This window comes from Scyliorhinus torazame, chromosome 10 (genome assembly GCF_047496885.1).
Source record: "Scyliorhinus torazame isolate Kashiwa2021f chromosome 10, sScyTor2.1, whole genome shotgun sequence".
Taxonomy (NCBI): Eukaryota; Metazoa; Chordata; class Chondrichthyes; order Carcharhiniformes; family Scyliorhinidae; genus Scyliorhinus; species Scyliorhinus torazame.
This window is the reverse complement of record NC_092716.1, coordinates 84,195,182-84,207,543: the sequence shown is the minus strand read 5'-3', so window position 1 is coordinate 84,207,543 and position 12,362 is coordinate 84,195,182. Positions and strand designations below refer to the sequence as shown.

The 12,362-nt window shown below is 46.4% G+C and overlaps 1 protein-coding gene across 1 annotated transcript in view; it reads left to right on the top strand.

Annotated features, from left to right (window-relative positions):
- Positions 1 to 5,594: 5,594 nt before the first annotated feature.
- LOC140430687 (glucose-fructose oxidoreductase domain-containing protein 2-like) overlaps positions 5,595 to 12,362 on the top strand; it is a 75,447-nt gene continuing 68,679 nt past the window's right edge. The window contains exon 1 of the mRNA XM_072518327.1: positions 5,595 to 5,835. The gene's annotated coding sequence lies outside the window, so the exon portion shown is untranslated. The remainder of the gene's footprint in view (positions 5,836 to 12,362) is intronic.

The following is a 12,362-nucleotide window of genomic DNA, read 5'->3' as shown; positions in this document are numbered from 1 at the left end:
AGGAGTATAGAAAGTGCAGGGAGGTACTTAAAAAAAGAAATTAGGAGAGCAAAGAGGGGCATGAAAAAACATTGGCAGGTAAATGAAAATCCCAACTTTTTTTATAAGTATGTTACGGTCGAGAGGGTAATCAAGGAAAGAGTAGGGACCATTAGGGACCAAATGGACAACCTGTTTGTGGAGCCAGACAGCGTAGATGAGGTTTTAAATGCATTTTTTGCATCTGGGTTCACTATGGAGCTGGACAATATAGGTATAGAAATCAGGGAGGGGGAATTAAGATATAATTGAACAAATTAGCAATGGGAGGAGAAGGTATTCAAGGCATAAAAGTGGATCAACCTCCAGGCCCAGACAAGATTTAGCCAACCTGCGGTATGATGCAAGGGAGGAGATTGTAGGAGCTCTGATGCTAATTTTCAAATCCTCTCTGGCCATAGGAGAGGTGACAGAGGACTAGAGGACAGCTAATGTGGTACCATTATTCAAGAAGGGAAGTAGGGAAGAACCAGGTAATTACAGGCCAATAAGTCTAATATCAGTGGTAGGGAAATGATTGGAAATAATTCTGAGGGACAGAATTAATCTCCACTTGGAGAGTCAAGGATTAACCAAGAATAGTCAGCATGGCTTTGTCAGGGGGAGATCATGTCTAACAAATTTGTTTTAATTTTTTAAGCAGGTGACTAGCGTGTTGATGAGGGCAGTGCAGTTGATGTAGTCTACATGGACTTCAGTAAGGCTTTTGACAAGATCTCGCATGGGAGACTGATCAAGAATATTAGAGCCCATGCAATCCAGAGCAATTTTGCAAATTGGATCCAAAATTGGCTTAGTGGCAGTACCAGACCAGACTCCTCCAACAGTTGCTAGGATAGGAAACAGAAACCCCAATATTCTATTTAATTTGTAAGACAGTGAGTAAAGGATACTACACTCCAGGAGTGATTCCACGCACAAATAGGGATGTGGAACATTAAAACAAAATGTATTACTAACACAGTACTAACCTAACTTAAACATCATATAAGAAAATAGTTTACAATTACAAAACAGTGCTTAGTAATAACATAAAACACTTTGGGCGCTATTCTCCCCCCCCTCCCCCACGGCGGGTATGAGAATCGGCGGGGCGCCGTGCGAATCGTGCCACGCCGCCCCGACCCCCGCACGCGATTCTCCCACCCTCCGGAAACCAGCGGTGCGCAATTCGCACCGGGCCGCTCGGAGAACCGGCGAGTGGCGATTCGCCGGCCTGTATGGGCCGAGCGGCCGCTACGACACGACAGGTTCCCGCCGGTGCCGTCCACCCCTGGTCGCTGCCGGCGGGAACTCTGCGAGAATGCTGGGGGGGGGGTGGCCTGTGGGGGAGGGAGGGGGACTCCTTCACCGGGGTGGCCCCCGATGGGGTCTGGCCCGCGATCGGGGCCCACCGATCGGCGGGCCGGCCTCTCCCCCCCCCCCCACCCCCGGCCTACCACCTTCCGCGCGTGGCCCCAGAACACCGGCCCCATGTTGGTGAGGGGCCGGCGTGCATAAGACGTCCCCGGGCATGCGCAGGATGGCGCGGCCTAACTGCGCATGCGCAGGATTGGGCTGCCCCAACTGCGCATGCGTGGGTTGGCGCGGCACCCATTTGGCCTCCATATCGGAGAATCGCCCCCTAGATCTCCTAACCACTATCTTTTTAAAAAAAGTCTCCAATCAAGCAAAAAACATCTCAGGTCAAAACCCACTTTTCAATATAGTTGGCAGACCCAAGAAAACTTGCTGCCTTCGATAAACTGCTTTGAGAGATAGGGAGATCCTTCAGGAACAGCCTCAGATTCTTGCCTGTGTCAAATGACTTTTAACTTCCCAGCATTTGGCAAACAGTTCCTGTTCTGTTTGCAGTCAAATATTTAACTCACTGTTTTCAGAAGCGGCTAGTCTGTTTATGGACAAATCTAAACTAAATTCAACACCAGACTGCTTCAGCCCCCGGCTCTTCTCATTAACTACATCATATCTATCCCACTAACTAGGTTATGACTATCTGACAAAGGCTACTCACCAGGGAACCTTCTTTCTATAAACAAAATTCCATTCGCCCTCCTTCGGCAAACAATATCCATGGCTGGAATGAATTATGAATTTTTATGATTCTTTAATGGTACCTCTGTAGCCACAAAGCCTGGCTGTCTTTCAAACCAGAATGTTTAAAGACATTACTGCAGCAGTCACAACTACACCCTATCCCAGGTTTTTAATCATTACTGCGCCAGATACATATAATACAATATATATCTGAAATTCCTACATTAATCACAGGCAGAAGGCAGAGGGGTGATGATCGAAGGTGGTTTTGTGACGAGAAGCCTGTATCCAATGGTGTACTGTGTAGCCATGTAAAATGGCTGCGTTCCGATTAATCTGGCCAAAACCCAGTTTAAAACGGCTAACCCGAAAGACTGCTGGGAAAAGCAGCCAAGAAGACACAAGCAGGCAGCTGCAGACAGGTTTGCATATTCAGCTCTGGGAACGTAGCCCAGATCGATACTCAGGGCTATCAACAGCCCATCAACCCAGGTATCCGCAGTTACATTCAGGACTGTTTACACCTAATCTACTCAGACATCCACAGCTAAATCGGCTATCCCCGGGAACAATTGCAACATATTAGCAATTGAATACCGGGCCAGACCTGTCGGCGCCTGCAGTGGCCGAAACAAAGACAGGTGAGCGACCACCCCCCGATCGAGGAATCGCCTCACCATTGGACACATCGACCCCAGAGATTGGGGACAGAATCCAATCACTTGGGACTCAGGGTCAAGGGCCGCCCCGGGAGGCGGGAAGCCCCTGGGCCCTATAAAAGTGAAGGTCCAAGTTCAGATCTCTCTCGCTCTCCTCTTCGCCTGCTCGAGACCTTCGCAAGACCAGCCACCGGCAAGTGTAAGTTTGAATCCAACGATCGCTATCCGGTAGAGACACCTAGCCACCGACCTGTAGCAGCCTTTTGAATCCCGCGGGCCAGATTTGATTGGACAAGCCATTCGTTTCCCTGACCTGGTGGGCTCTTCCTAAGTTAAGTATTGGCCAGTAGTGATAGGTTTATTATATAAAAAGTAGTATTAGGGTATTAATATTGCTTGTTGTATATAATAAATGACCGTTGTTTTAATCCTTACTAAGCGGTGTGCTGTGTTATTAATCATAACCTGAACTTGAACCACATGGCGGTATCATAAAGATACCTGGCGACTCATGAGCAAAGGTGACCTAAACAGAGCAAATAGACTAAGGTTAAAAAGAGCAACAACTGCAGGGATTGGTGCTGGGGCCCTTGCTGTTTGTAGTCTACGTTAATGATCTAGACATGAATGTGGGGGTATGATCAGTAAATTCACAGATGTCGTGAAATGCAGCATTAATGTAAGCCTACTTGTGACACTAAGAAAGAGTATTATTAAAATGCGATGGTGTGGCAAATAGCAAGGAGGAAAGCTTTAGGTTACAGGATGACATAGATCGGTTGGTCAAATGGGTAGAATAGTGGAAAATGAAATTTAATCCTGAAAAGTATGAGGCGATGCATCTTGGGAGGATTCGAAGGCAAGGGAATACACGATGAACAGTAGGATGCTAGGAGGTACAGAGCACCAAAGGGACCTTGGCGTTCATGTCCATAGATTCCTGCCGGCAGAACAGGTAGGTTAAGAAGACGAGGCATAGAATATAAGAGCAGGGAGGTTATGACATAAAACGCATGGTAGGCCACAGCTACAGTACTGTGTGCAGTTCTGGTCATCGCACTATAGGAAGTCCATGATTGCACTAGAGAGGGTGGAGAAGAGATTCACCTGGATGTTGCCTGGGCTGCAGTGTTTCAGCCATGAAGAGAGGTTGGTTAAGCTGAGGTTGTTTTCGTTTGAGCAGAGAAGGCTGAGGGGAGTCCTGATTGAGATGTACAAAATTATGAGGGACATAGGTAGGGTACCTAGGAAGGAACCTTTCGGCACAGACACGATGGGCCGAAGAACCTCTTCTTGTGCTGTAAAACTCTATGACTCTTTTCTTGCCCCAACTCAATTTCCTTAGGCCTGTAAGACCGTAGGCATGATTCTCCAAAAAAGGGAACAAAGTTCCCTAGCCAGCACGTTTAGCCACGTGTTTCCCGGCGCTTGCAGTGCCGAGAAACACATGGCTATTCAACGCTTATAGAAGGAACCTGAATGGGGAACGTGTGGCCGAGGCTAGACATAGCCCCATTTTGTACAGTGTGGAGCTCCTCCTGCCAGAACTCCCCAGTGTAGCAAGTGATTGGGACGCCACTTTAAAATCTCCGAGGCCCAAAAATGATCCCCAACCCCTCCTCCAGCCCAAACCCACAATGGGATGGTGTCCCCGGCCCCCCTGCAAACTCCCCAACACCCAGACAGGGCAACCTGGCCTGATCACGCGCATGCAAAATATGCCTGTTTGGCAGTACCTGTGCCAGCTGACAGTGGCACCTTGGCAGTGCCAGGCTGGCACTGCCAGGGAACCCAGGTAGCACCAGCAGTGCCAGGGCACTACCCTGCCCAAAGGGAATGCACCTGGGGGCCTCCAATCCCCTGGGAGACACCCACGAGTGGCATTTCATCTGGTCCCTGTTTGTAGGGACCAGTGCTGAACTTGCTCGCCCGAGGTCACCGAGGCGAAGGGGATGGATCCCAAAGCCTCAGGTACCTCAGGAATCTACACATTAGTTGATCCGATTTGCCAAAAAGTCATTCTGCCCACAATGGGTGGGATTTACATGGCAATGTCTCGCGAGATCCGTGGCGAGCCGGATAGATTCCGGGAGTGGGGTGTCCCGGCTTTTATCGCCCAAGCTGTGACGTGGTGCGCTGCTTTTCCGGTGCAGCGTGGCTGTTGGATTGCGGCCCTTGTCATTCACTATCTCCTGCCTTACACCCTATTGTCTGTGTTCCACCCATCCCTTGCTGATAACGTTTACATCTACAACTTTTCCCAGTTGTGATGAAGGGTCATCAACCTGGCACGTTAGCTCTGTTTCTCTCTCCACAGATGCTGCCTGGCCTGCTGAGTATTTACAGCGTGTTCTGTTTTGATTTCAGATTTTCAGCATCGGCAGTATTCTACTTTTCGATTAGTTCCTCACAACCCTGTTAAGACACAGTCCCGACGACAGATGAAGTTCGCTGCTGACGTGCTATCTCATGTTGCACACCCTTTGCATTTTAATGTTTGCCCCAGCTGTTTGCATCTTCCTTTCTTCTAAGCTTTGGAGAAAAAGACAAGTTTTAATTTTTTTTTGCAATGTCTGGATGAAGTTTGAACTGGTCCCGTAATACGGTAACAAAATTCAAGGGAACCAACAAAAATCCAGTTCCAAAAAGAAACAAATGTTTCACCATAGTCACCAACAAGGTCTCCGCAGGTCGGTGCAGACAGATGTTCCTGGAGTCTAGGTGGGCGTGTCCGCTATGCTAATATCCGGCAACTAGCCTGCCAATGAAGTGACAAATGTGGAGAGCTGATCAGACGACGACCAGATGAATAAAACGCATGCGCAGTTGTAGGATGGCTCGGCGCCGGGTGACGGAGTAACGCCTGCGCAGTAGCCGTCAGTGGTGTGGAGGGCTCAGCGGCGCGAGCCGGTGTTGAGGTGCTGGAGCGGCCCTGACTGCGGCTTCCCCCATGGCAGCGAGTTCAGGCTCGGTCACCTCAGACTGATCTCTTGGTGCCTGTGGATCCGCCGCCATCCTGACCGAGCCGAGGGCGGAGCTGCGAGTTGGGAATGAGCCCGAGGCAGCGGTTACGATCGCAGTGATTCACCGGCGGCCCACGGTAACGATTGGGTTTGGGATTGGAAGGCGCCCGTGGCAGGCTTGAATGTGTTGGGTGGTGTTGGCGGTGGAGGGAGGGGGCAAGGCCTCCCCGTTGCCGCGGTGATCGGAACGCGTGAGCCCAACCTGCCCGTAAGGCAAACCTTTTGTTGCAGCCTGGGGTTGAGGTTCGGAGCTGGGGTTCAGGACTGGGGCTGAGATTGTGGGCAGGGTGCTTTGTTACACACACGGGCTGCGGACTCGCGTTCATGATCACCTCAGTGAGAACAGCAGTGATGCCGACACCTTCTGGAGGTAGCACTCGGGCTGTGGGGTTGGACGATCAGGAATAACTTCAACCCAGACTGGCGGCTACGATTTTATTGTCACTGTTGCTATCTGGAATGGGATTTTTAATCCCACTTGGTGAGGAAAACATTCTGCTTGTACGCTCAGGAAATGAGTTGGCGATGCCGTCGTTGGTGTGACTTTGCTCATTTGTAGTACCCAGGTCGGGACTTTGTGGTATTGGGCAAGATTTAGAAACATCACAGGTGGGAGGAGTGGTTTTGGAGTGCTTCTCAGGAATACATTTACGTACTTTGTGTAGAGTGGTAAATTGTAATTTTGTCCTGATTTATATCACGAGGCGTTCTTATCGCAAGTTAACTATTTAGGATGGTCGCCAGACTGAATTTTATTCTCTGGTACGTTTAGGTGAATTGCGAGTTGTCTGGTAGGGTGTGGAAGATCATAGCTGTGCTGTTGTGAATATTTTTGTCAGGGACAGAATGTCTTACTTGTGCAAGTCCTTACAATTCAGTGTGACAGTTTTTATTTTATAATGAAGGTGCTGAAGAAACCTTTCTAATCGCAGTATTGCTGGTGTAAATGACTTGAGTGGTGAAATTAAAACAAAATGTTGGATAAACTCAGCAGATCTGACAGCATCTGTGGCGAGAAAAAGAGTTAACAGGTCGAGTCCATGTGGCCCGGAATAGAAATATAATGAAATTATATAGTTGGAGAGGCTATTCTGTATTTATTTCAGACTTTCAATACTTTACTTTTATTTGGGTGAGATTGTAATTTTTCTACCTTTTTTATCAATTATTCCTCTGGTACAGTATTTTCTTCAGAAATAGCAATGGTTTTTATTTCTCTCACATCCCTTTCCCGCCCCCATCACTGGTTAGTTGGTGCTCCTGGTACCTAGAATTATTAATTTGGGGCATAATTCACGACAGAGACATGGTTAAGGGAGGGGCAGGACCGGCGACTCAACATTTTGTGGTATAGGATCTTCAGGGGAGATGAGAGAATGTAAAAGCGGAGGTGGTGTATCATTGTTAATTAAGGAGTCAGTTACTGCAGGAAGGAGGGACGATATCTTGGAAGGTTTTTCAAATGAGGCTTTGTGAGTAGAGTTTATGAATAACAATGGGGGCAGTCTCATTGTTGGGAGTGTGGGAGTGTATTTTAATCCCCCCAAACAGTCAATGGGTAATAGAGGAGCAGATGTGTAGACTATTCATTGAGATGTGTAAAAATAATAATACTAGAGTAATCATATTAGGGGATATCAACTTCCCTAACATTAATTAGGATAGTCATAGCGTAAAGGGTTTAAAGGGGGTGAATTTCTTGAAATGTATTCAGGAGAGCTTTTTATGTCAATATGATGCGGTGCTGGATCTAATTCGGGGGAACAAAGCTGGACAGGTGCTCGAGGTGGCAGTGGGGGAACATTTTAGTGATTGCGACCACAACATAGTACAATTTAAGTTTGTTATGGAAAAATTGGTTTTGGATTGAGGGAAGACAGATTTTATTAAAATCAACCAGAAGACTGGAAACAGCTTCTTGTGGGAAAATCTACGGCAAAGCAGCGGGGGGCATTGCAAAACGAAATGGGGAGAGTACAGGCTCAATGTGTTGCTCCTACATTTCGCTCTGAAGAAAACAAGCCAAGAGAACCCTCTATGTCTAGGAATATTCAGGACTGGATAAGAAAGAAAAGAGGCTTTTAGCAGGTACAAAGGAAGCAAATTACAGAGGCCTTAGTAGAGTGTAGAAAGTGCAGGGGGACCTTAGAAAGCAAAAAGGGGGCATGAAAAAGCACTGGTGAGTAAGATATGGGACATTGGTAAGATGTTAAACTAGTGCTTCACATCTGTTTTCACTTGGGAGAAGGAGGATGTAGATACAGAATTCTGGGAGAGGGAGTGAGGTTGCTGAACAGTTTGACAGGGGGTGAGGAGGTATTGAGATTTTGGCAGGCTTAAAAGTGGATAAATCTCCACCAGATGGGTTGTAGTCCAGGTTGTTGTGGGTGGTAAGGGAGGAATTTTTAATTTCTCTCTAGCCACAGGGGAGGTGCAGGGGATTGTAGGACATCTAATGTGGTTCCCCAGTTTTCAAGAATAATAATCTTTATTATTGTCACAAGTTAACAGTGCAATGAAGTTACTGTGAAAATCCCCTAGTCATGGGCAGCATGGTGGCGCAGTGGATTAACCCAGCTGCCTCACGACGCTGAGGTCCCAGGTTCGATCCCGGCTCTGGGTCACTATCCGTGTGGAGTTTGCGTGGGTTTCACCCCCACAACCCAAATATGTGCAGGTAGATGGATTGGCCATGCTAAATCGCCCCTAAATTGGAAACAAGAATTGGGTACTCTAAATTTTTTATTTTTTAAAAAGAAAATCCCCTAGTTATCACATTCCGGCACCCGTTCGGGTAACGGAGGGAGAATTCAGAATGTCCAATTCACCAAACAAGCGTGTCTTTCGAGACTTGTGGGAGGAAACCGGAGCATCCAGAGGAAACCCACGCAGACACTGGGAGAACGTGCAGACTCCACACAGACAGTGACCCAAGCGGGAATCGAACCTGGGACCCTGGCGCTGTGAAGCAACAGTGCTAACCACTGTGCTACTGTGCCGCCCATAAAGGTGGTAGAGATAAACCAGGGAATTACAAACCAATGAGTCTCATATCAGTAGTAGGGAAACTACTATAAAGGTTGCACGGTAGCCTTGTGGATAGCACAATTGCTTCACAGCTCCAGGGTCCCAGGTTCGATTCCGGCAATTCCTATGATTCTATTGGAGAAAATTCTGAAGGAGTGAATCATTCTCCACTTGGAGAGACGAGGTTTGATCAGGGATAGTCAGCGTGGCTTTGTCGGAGAGAGGTCACGCTTAGCAGGTTTGATTTAATTTTTTCGAGGGGGTGATTGGGTATGCAGATGAGGGTAGTGCAGTTGATGTAGTTTATATGGATTTCAGTAAAGCCTTTGACAAGGTCCCACATGGGATCCTGATAAAAAAGGTAAAAGCACATCTACAAAATTTCCTGTACTGATGCACTTTGGAAGGAGTAACAAGACCAGGGAATACTTGATGAATAGCAGGACACTAGGAAGCTCAGAGGGATCTTGGGGTGCTTGTCCACCGATCCCTGAAGGTGGCAGGACAGGTTAATAGGGTAGTTAAGAAGTACTGTGTGCAGTTCTGATTGCTTCACTATAGGAAGGATGTGATTGTGCTGGAGAGGGTGCAGAGGTGATTCACCAGGATGTTGCCTGGGATGGAGCAATTGAACTGAGAAGAGAGGCTGGACAGGCTCTGGTTGTTTTCTTTAGAGCAGAGAAGGCTGAGGGGGGACCTGATTGAGGTGCACAAGATTATTAGCGGTATGGACGGGTGGATAGGAAGCAGCTGTTCCCCTCAGTTGATGGGTGTGTAACAAGGGGACATAATTTTAAGGTAAGGGGTAGAGGTTTAGAGGGGATTTGAGGAAAGATTTATTTCACCCAGAGGGTGGTGGGAATCTGGAATGTACTGCCTAGAAGGGTGGTACAGGAGGGAAACCTCACAACCTTTATAAAGTACGTGGATGAGCACTTGAAATGTCATAACATTCAAGGCCATGGACCAAGTGCAGGAAAGTGGAATGACTGTAGATTTAGTGTAATTTAGTTGGTGCAGATGCGATAGGCCGAAGTGCCTCTCCTGTGCTGTATGACTATGACTACTGATAGGTGCATTGAAACGTTGATGAACAAATTATGAAGGAAAATGATTTTTTTTGTGGTGATTTCATCTTGAATGGCCCTAATGATAAAATCTTGTTTTAATGAATACTCCTTTACTCAAAGATGAGTGTGAGGTCAGGTGTAATGCCTGGATCTGGTATGTCTCTCTTGCTGGGACCATGAATTGGATTCTATTTAACATAGACATAGAATTTACAGTGCAGAAGGAGGCCATTCGGCCCATCGAGTCTGCACCGGCTCTTGGAAAGAGTACCCCACTTAAACTCACACCTCCAGCCTAGCCCCATAACCCAGGAACCCCACCCAACACTAAGGGCAATTTTGGACACTAAGGGCAATTTATCATGGCCAATCCACCTAACTTGCACATCTTTGGACTGTGGGAGGAAACCGGAGCACCCGGAGGAAACCCACGCAGACACGGGGAGGATGTGCAGACTCCGCACAGACAGTGACCCAAGCCGGAATCGAACCTGGCACCCTGGAGCTGTGAAGCAATTGTGCTATCCACAATGCTACCGTGCTGCCCACAAAAAACCATTTGAATTGGTTTTTGGAGCAGGCAAGGAGCTGGATTAGGGGTTGGCCCCTGTCCGCACTCTGAGCTCTGGCTTTGTAACTCTGATAAAGTAATAAAAAAAAGAAAAGGACTGCCTACATTTATCTAGTGCTTTTCATGACCAATAGGTGTCTCAAAGTGCTTTAAAGTCTGAAGCACATTTGAAGTGTAGTTGTTAAGTAATGGGTTAAGAGACATTCCAATTAGTTGTCTCATTTATGTTAAGTATCCAATAATTGACATTGATATGTAAAGAGGCCTTTGGGTCAGGTGATGTGAAGATATAGTTTTGTGCAGTCTGTTAAAGTGAAATAAAGGTGTTTGTAAAAAGGAGCAGTACCTTTTGACTCTTTATACAACAGCAGCTAAACGTCTTGCAAATGGTAGCAGAGGATAGTTGCTGTGCAAATATGAAGGGTTGAAAGATACAACTTTTCCAGACCAAACCAAGGAGTGAGTGAGAAGAAAAAGAAGATATATGGCTGAATCTAGGATAAAGATAGCCGGATATGACTACCCCACCTTAATTTCTGAAAGGGGATCGTACGACCAATGGAGAAGTGCAGTAGTTATGTGGACTAAGGTAACTGTCTTGGGAAAGAGAAAACAAGGTATGGCATTGGCTCTTTCTCTTCTTATGACAGTAAAATCTGAAGCAAAGTGTTTTCTGAGCTGGAATTGAAAGAGTTAGACTCAGAAGAAGGTCTGGAGACTATTACATTATATGGATAAGATTTATAAGAAGGATGACTTGTTAAGTGCATAGAAGCATGGTCGGATTTTGATAGGTTCTGGAAAGTAGAGGATTTCTCCATGGAAGACTATTTAATGGAATTTGGCAGGTTATATAAAAGGCTGCAGAAACACGACCTGGAATTTCCACAGTCTGTGTTGGCCTTTAAATTACTTGACTGTGCTAGAGTGAGCAACATGGATAGGCTCCTGGTTTTGACAGGAGTTCAGTTTGCGTATAAGGATACCTTATTTGGTCAGATGACCGAAGCTTTAAAAAAGTTTCTGGGGGAACATTCGATTCCGATGGCTCTGATGACCCAAATAGGTCAGTCTGCAATGAAGCAGAATAGGAAGATGCACTACGAACAGGATGGCAAAATTGCACGGCTACAAACAGGTTCCAGGACTATAGAAGGAGATCGGGACCTGGAGATCGGGACCTGGAAATTATGAAGACAGAAACCCAGTTAGAACCTACAATAGGAAGATGAACCCCAGAAATGTCCGGGGTATGATAAATCGATGTTTTCAATGTGACTCTCAATACCATTGTGTTTTCAACTGTCCAACATGTTTATAATAGTGTTTGAAGTGACACATGACATGAAAAAGTCAGAAGAGGAAAAAGATAGTGACCAGAAAGAAGGCATTGTCCTATTAACAAGCAGTTTTACGCCGGTAATGAGGGTGTTGGTTGCAGAATCCTTCAATTGTGCTGGATTGGACAGTGGCTGCACATCTACTGTGTATGGAATTGACTGGTTAAAATGTTACCTGGACTCCTAGAATGCTGAAAATCATAACCAGGTTAAGAAATTTGGAAGTTCCACAAGTTTCAGGTTTGGGGATGATAATACTCTGAAGTCGCTGAAAAGAGTGGTGATTCCTTGCAATATTGCTGGAGTGAATCATTTCATTAGCACGGATGTTGTATCAAGTGAAATATCTTTGCTTCTGAGCAGACCGTTGATGAAGAAAGCACACATGAAACTGGATATGGAACAGGATAAGACAACAGTTTTTGGAAAGACAGTGGACTTACAATTTACACAGTCGGGACGCTATTGTATTCCATTACTGACAAATAATATTTCAAGTACAGTTGTTAAGATGTGTTATTGACAGCTGAAAATGGGACTTTCGCTGATAAAAAGCTTGTTGTATTAAAACTGTATAGGCAATTGGCGCATCCGTC